The sequence below is a fragment of the Coturnix japonica genome, chromosome 2 (genome assembly GCF_001577835.2).
Source record: "Coturnix japonica isolate 7356 chromosome 2, Coturnix japonica 2.1, whole genome shotgun sequence".
Lineage (NCBI taxonomy): Eukaryota > Metazoa > Chordata > Aves > Galliformes > Phasianidae > Coturnix > Coturnix japonica.
Window position 1 is genome coordinate 105,718,254 of NC_029517.1, and position 7,083 is coordinate 105,725,336.

The following is a 7,083-nucleotide window of genomic DNA, read 5'->3' on the forward strand; positions in this document are numbered from 1 at the left end:
CCAGGAGCGGGGGAAGCCGCCCCGGCGCGGCCGCGCTGCCGCCCGCCAACGCCGCCGCTCTCCGCTCCCGGCGGGCAGGGGCCGGGGCCGGGCACACCCCCCGCCGTGGCGGGGCCGAGGGGGCGCGCGGGAGCCGTTACCGGGGTCAGTGTCGCCTCCCGCCGCGGCCGCCGCCGGCGCTGACCTTCGCTTTGTAAGATGAAGCTGAAGCTGGGGCTGCGGCCGCCATGTTCCCGTTTTAATAACTGCCTGCTTGTTTATTTCAATGGAGACCCTCCCACCGCTCGCCCTCCTCCTCCTCCTCCTCCTCCCCTTCTGCCCGGAGGAGGGCCGGGCGGGGGGAGGCACAAGGCACAAGGCACACGGCACACCCTCTGCCCCCGGGCACGGCGGTGGCGGCTGTGGCCGGGCTCAGCTCTAGGGGCCGGGCCGGTGCTCCCGCGGCGCTGCCCAGCTCGGCGCCCGCGGACAATGGCAGCCGCCCGCGCTCCGGAGGGTGAAGGAGGGGAGAGGAAAAAAAGTCCTTCGTCCTCAGCGGGAGAGACTTTAAGTGCGGCCCCTTCTCTGCCCCAGGGTGAGTGTCAGTGGCCCAGGTTCAGCCAAGCGCGAGGGCAGCCTTACCGCATCCCTCTGCCCCTGGAAAAGAGAAAAGAGAAAAGAAAACGCCGCGTGACACCGCTGCACAGATGCACGGCATCAGCTGTGCCTCGCACGACTGCGAGATGAAGATGCAGCCTATTCCGTGTGTAGGGCCTGAATAGGAGAGTTAAAGATTGTTAAGGGCTGAAGGGTGACTGTTGACCATTGCCCTTCAAGTCTGCGTGAATGCCGTGGTGCAGAAATCCCACCTTGGCAGAAGGGCTTTGTGTTTTTACAAGCTGCACTCACAGTGGTAACAATTGTTATTGCTGAGGGATGTGCAGCCCGAAGTGCTTGGTGGTCATCCAGGGGTTACACATTGTCACTGCTGGTGTGGTGAGCGCTGTTTGTCTGGTACTGCCTGACAATAACCTTTGCACTTCAGATGGTTACTTCTCTCCATGCTGTGGCTCTGGTTTCTCATACGCTTGTGTGACTCAAGACTGTTTTACTGTTTTCTTTTTCTTTCATTGAGCAGTAATAGCTCAGGTGTTCCTCAGAACAAATCGAACTTAAACCTTCTACACCACTCTTTCCTCACTACCACATTCAAGAAAGTCTTTCCAACCAAATCATTAAAAACTTCTTCTATTCTGGAGAAAGAACTTGGGGAGGGTGGCCATGGGCAGCAGCCAGGAGTCAGAAAGGCCACTCAGAAGTGCGGAGAAATCCTAATGTTACCTTGAAATAACATGGCAAAGGAGAGCAGCTTGTATGTGGAAAAAACCCCGGGGCAAAGGGACGGAGCTTTTCCTCTGGTCTCATTAGTTATATCTGTGCGAATTTCTGTAGCAAATAAACTAACAGCTATACAGGCAATAATCTTATTTACCTCGCGGTCATGATCCGTTCATTTTCCCATGCTAAATGAGACAGTGGTCTGCTGGAAAAAATAAGGCAACGTCTTTGATATTATAACCATAAGCAGACCAATTTAGAATTGCACAAGTAATTCTAGTTCCAGTCTTTCTTACACATGAATGCTTGATTTTTTTCCCAACCCCACACATCCTTTAATGTAACCGAAAGCATTCATTAAATGATTACCTGCACCCACCAGAGCAGCCCTTCACCTTGCTGGGTGCAAACACAAAGACAGCCCATGTGTCACAAAGTTCAGGGCTTGGCACTGGCAGAGCCCCCACCCCGATGCAGCAGCGTCCTTGTCACACTGTGTGAGAGAAGGGATCTAACTGCACACATATGTTCAAGTCCTCTGAAATTTGTTCCAAGCTGCTAATTCATCTGCAAATTCATGTTGTCATCAAAGGCCGATGAAGCCTGGTTGGAAGTATCGTTGTGTGCACAGGCCAGGAATTATGTCATTCCCGACTGCTACCCTTTAAAGCAAAAACATCATCTTCCAGAGGAAAACGGACCTGCTGAACACACTTCAGTGCTGGATTTTGTTCAAGGTTCCAGCTTTTCTCTGAGCCTCCTCTAATGTTTTGCCACCAGTGCAGTATTAAATTGAGTCGATATTGGTTTTGCATCCCAATAGAAGCTCTTCCAGTTATAACCAAGAGCACTATATACTTTCTACCATCTTCTAACATCCATCCTTCTCCATCTTCAAGGCCAGGTTGGCTGGGGTCCTTGGCACCCTGATCTCATGCCTGATCTAGTGGGTAGCAACTCTGCCTGCAGCAGGGATTTGGAGCTGGATGACCCTTGGCGTCCCTTCCAAGCTAAGCCGTTCTACGATTCCACTATTGGTGATCATCCTCCCATTTATACTTTTACCCTCTCTGCCTGTTTTGTTCACTGCATCACATTCTCTTGATTATTCACTGTGAACTGCAAACATTTCCTGGTGTGAAATTTAACACAGAGAAGCTTTTAATTCCCCAGAATTTTCAGTGAAGCTTGGTTAAATTTCTTCACCATAACCTTACTTTTCCCCAAGTCGACACAATGAAAAGGGGAATCTGAATGTAATAGTGTTACCTTGATCAGTTTAACTGTGTATTTTCAATGAGTTTTGTTGCTGTTATTTAAAATCATTTCTCTTGTCTACATGACATATGTCTACAAAATCTGGCACATGGGGTACTGTGAGCACACCTAACATACACAGCAGCATTCTTGCCTGATTTTCACGTAAGTCATAAAGCTGCTCTTCCATAAGTTGAAAGGTAATGAATAATTTGTTCAATGTTCTCGAACTCGGTATGCCCCTTAGGTACGGCTGCTGTCTCACGAAGCTTCATCTGCAGCTTTAGTGTGTGACAAAAAAAAGTTTATGTGCACCTGCTGACACCTGGACTATAAGTAAAACAGATGTTGGTATAGCGAATTACATCCCTACTTGCTCATTAACATTCCCAATTTGATTTAAATATAGCCTTTATGAAATGGGTTGAATTTCTGTTGATCCAGCACATACTAACTTAAATCCACAAAGAAAACAAAATGACTTTTAAAATCAAGTAAATCTACAGCATGATCTTCACCCTCTCCAGGGTTAGGAGACGTGTCAAAGCCTTCTGATTGAACCTCCAGCTCCAAGTAGGATCAATTGTGGAGTTACCCACAGACTTGCTGAGAGTGCCCTTCAACTCGTCACTGAGGTCACTGACAGAGGTGTTACTCAATACCATCAAGGGAATCCTGGCCACCAACTGGATCAGCTCATTCTGATCACAACCTTTGGGCCCAGTGGTCCAGCTGATTCTCCCCAACTTACCTTCTGCTTACCTAGTTCATACCCTAGCAATGTGCTTAATAGAGGCCTAGAGGTGATTGTCTCAAAAGCGTTGGAAAAGTCAAAGTAATTTATATGCAGTGCTCTCCTCATCACCCTTCCCACTGCATGAAGTTGTTGGGTTGGCAGGCAGAATTTACATTTTGTAAGCTGTTACTTCCTGTCCCCTGACACCTTCTTAATCCTCCCACAGACTAAGGTCGGACTGGCTGGCCCCTTCTTTTGCAAATCTAGCCCCTTGAAAACAGAGGCAACTTCTACCTTCTTCCAGTCACCATGACCTTCCAAAAGTATGCTGTGCTCCCCTGTTCTGCTATGTATGCCTTGTGGTTCCTACAGCTCCCCTTTGACCTCATATCCCATCTCCAAACACTGTGATTATCGTCCTTCCATTTACCCCTTCACCAACATCTCCTCTCTCCAAGTAACGCTAACTTAAGTGGCACTAAATGCTTTTAAAGAATCCAGGATCCAGCTCAACTTCTCCAATGGGACTTTGGCTTCACTTGCATTTCATGCATTGATAGATTGGCTTAATTAAGATGTTGCAGTGAAAAACATATCCTAGGCAAGTAGTGTGTATGAATTAGAACTAAAAGTAAGATTGATTGTTCTCTTAGAAAAATTGAAGACATCAACAATTTTTTTCACCTCAAATAATAAACTTGTAAATCCAGTAAGTGGGGAATCAAACGTTTGATTGCATTTTGATGTGTCGTTAACACAGTTGTTTTCTTCATGTTCTTCCTTTTTTTCTAATAGGGCAACCTTGAAAAACTTCCAACATTTTTAAGACAAGAAATGAGTCAAGAACAATCCCATATTACAAAATGCTTTGAATTTGCTAAACCAGCACCCCTTACAGAAAGGTACTATTAGGAATTCTGGGTTCACTTGACTACCTGTGTAGGAAATTTCTAAATGTGTAGGGAAAACATTAGAATTTTAATATTTATGCAAGTATTTTTAGTAGTAAATTACTCGCCTCATTCATGCTACTTTGTCAGTAGTTCAGGCTGAGACAAAATGATGTTCAGCTGAGGTAAATATACACGTATAACTCAAACACAACTGCTATACTGGTGAATGTTCATCCTTGCATCACACTTAAAGTCTCACACATTTTTTACTCAGCCCACTTGTTTGTGCTCCTTTCCTTCAGCTGTGTGTATCAACCGTGACCACAGTAAATGCTAGATCAAACAAAATCTGCCCCTAAATTTCTTCTTGTGCACTGCAACAGGACTGCTCAGCTGTCTTCTTCCATTGTTTTCCTGTGCTTGAATTGAATTTTCAACCTTCCCAATACCTTGACAATAAAATGCTTTGCTAAGCAAAGGAAGAGCTGACACTTCTTAAATGACACCCAATTATTAGCAAGTTGACATGTACACCTTAGCAACCCCTGTAGACACTCCCTTCTTTTGCTCCCCTGGATGTCCTCAGAAAAATTACTCTAATATTTAACAATTACTTCTCATCACTGACCAAACACATCAGAATGTTTTCCTTTGAAACCATAATGATTGTGCAACTTTCAGTCTAAGGGGCCCTTCATCTTTGAATGTTGAATGCACTTTCTAAATCCTCTAAGATCACACACGGAGGATGATCTATCCGTGTTCTCCATTTGCCATTTACCACATAAACCAGGATATATGTACATATGTATATATATTAGCTCATGTAATTAGAGTGCAAAAGACATTAAAAAAAAAACAACAATCAACAGAGAGGAGGTGAAGCATGTTTTTAACTGGCAAAAAACTCAGCATGTCTGTACAAGCAACATATTTCATACGGCAGACTTAAGATCTGCCTCTCTGTATTGCAGTTCTTAATGCTATTATGAAAGAGACGAAATGAAGATGGGGAGATGACAGTGATTTAGTCACAGAACCAGTTAAATGGCTTTCCAAACTTGAGGCCACAGGTAACATTTTGGTTTAGAGGCAACACAAGGTTGATCTTACAAACGTTTAACCAAAGTAAATAAAGTCCAGAAAGTGTAAAGAATGAAATATAAAGAGCCTGGTACAACACAGCTCCACATTTGATTTCCAGTCCTAAAACACAGAATAACCAATGTGGTTTTCTGTGTTGTTGTTGTGCTTTTGTTTTGTTTTGTTTTTGTTTTTGTTTTTTTTTTTAGGTTTGTTTTTTAATGGCTTTATTTTAATCTAATATATACTAGAAGAAAAAGTTGTCATCCCTGAGTTTGTCAGACTACATGGCAGGGCAGGAGTTTTCAGCTTCCTGAGACTACCTCCATTCCAGCCTAATGGCCTGCCCCCTGAAAGCTGGTTAGCATCAGCCCCATCTGACTCACCAGATGAAGGCATTAGGGATGGGGAACATTCATTCCTAAAGAGTGAGCCAGAGAGCACAGACCAACAGGTTGAAGATTTCCCTGGCAGGTGTTGGACGTTTATCCTCTCCATCCCTAGGCAGCTTTTGGGGCCCACTGATATCTGTGTGGACCAGGGCTCTGCAGTCTTTCCACTTATGGATTTTAGCTGCTACTACCACATGATTCCTCTAGGTGCAGGTTGGGAAGACACATTGCTCACCATATAGCAAACACTTCTAAAGGTTTTCTCCTTTCTTGTAACAGGGAGTAAAGCTAACAGAGTTCACTTTTAAATTATCAGAAATAACAACATCTCATCAAAATGAGTCTCAGGGCTATTGCTCCAGCCTTCCTAGGCATTCAAATAGACAGCTCTTGATCGGTATGAGATAGCTCACATTTCTGAAGTTGTTACAATACCGTAGTACATGCTCACGTCTCCTCCTTTTTATTTCTTTCTTTTTGTTAGAAATACTGATTTATTTTTATGACACGTGGTTGTTAAGTTAAATATCATCCATCAGGGAATGGTAAGGTTAGCAAAGGCAAAACTGAAGCAGGAAATCTTTTCACTTTTAAGTTCTCAAATGCATTTGTAGTAATTATCACAGTATTTGCAAAAACAAATACTGAATGTTAAACTCCCATAAAAACTGAAAACTGAATAGGAGAAAGGAACCAAGAAATGGATTAATTGTTTGTACTTGCAGTAAGATAAAATGTGCTTGATTAGGTTCTTGAAAGATGATGCAAATGCACTGAATGGAAAAGCACAACGTGTAACCATGCGCATACTTACACATACCTTAACCAACTCAATCTTACTATTGTCTGGCGACTCCAGTCTGACAGCTGAGGTAATGGGCTCTACCAATATTTCAGCCTGCTCTGTTTAAATCAACAACTGTGTTGCAAGAGCCTCTATAGTCTTTAACATTTAGAAGATGAGTGGCATAAAGCTCTCTCTTATCTCTTGCTGTCCTTTTCAGAAGACTAGTTACATCCTAAGGTTGCCATTTTGCATTTTGACTCTCATAATTAATAAAGGTCCTGAATTACAGAATTAAAGCACATTTGAAGAGGTGGTTATGTTTGCTGTATCTGCTGGGATGTGGGCTTCTAAAAACAATCACCCTCTGTATGCTCCTCTGCCCAAAGCCTCAGCCTTAAACTCACTGAAGGAAAAAGGTTCTGTGAGAGACACAGACTGAGCTGAACCAGTGCTGATCATTTTTTGCATTAAAGAGTGCCAAAGTGTGAGGAGGAATTTCATCCCTATACAGAAAACGATCACATTCCCTCTTAGTTTAAATGCAGCCAGGTGGGTTAAATATATACTCCCTTTCCAGAAAAAAAGAAACAACAAGATCATGAGGCTGAAAGAGGTCAG

The 7,083-nt window shown here is 43.8% G+C and overlaps 1 long non-coding RNA gene across 1 annotated transcript; it reads left to right on the forward strand.

Moving 5' to 3' along the window:
* The first annotated feature begins 378 nt into the window (after window positions 1-378).
* LOC107310241 lies at window positions 379-4,019 on the forward strand. The gene is made up of 2 exons (XR_004306250.1): window positions 379-2,354; window positions 3,102-4,019. It is a non-coding gene; the product is annotated as an uncharacterized LOC107310241 (long non-coding RNA).
* The last annotated feature ends 3,064 nt before the right edge of the window (window positions 4,020-7,083 follow it).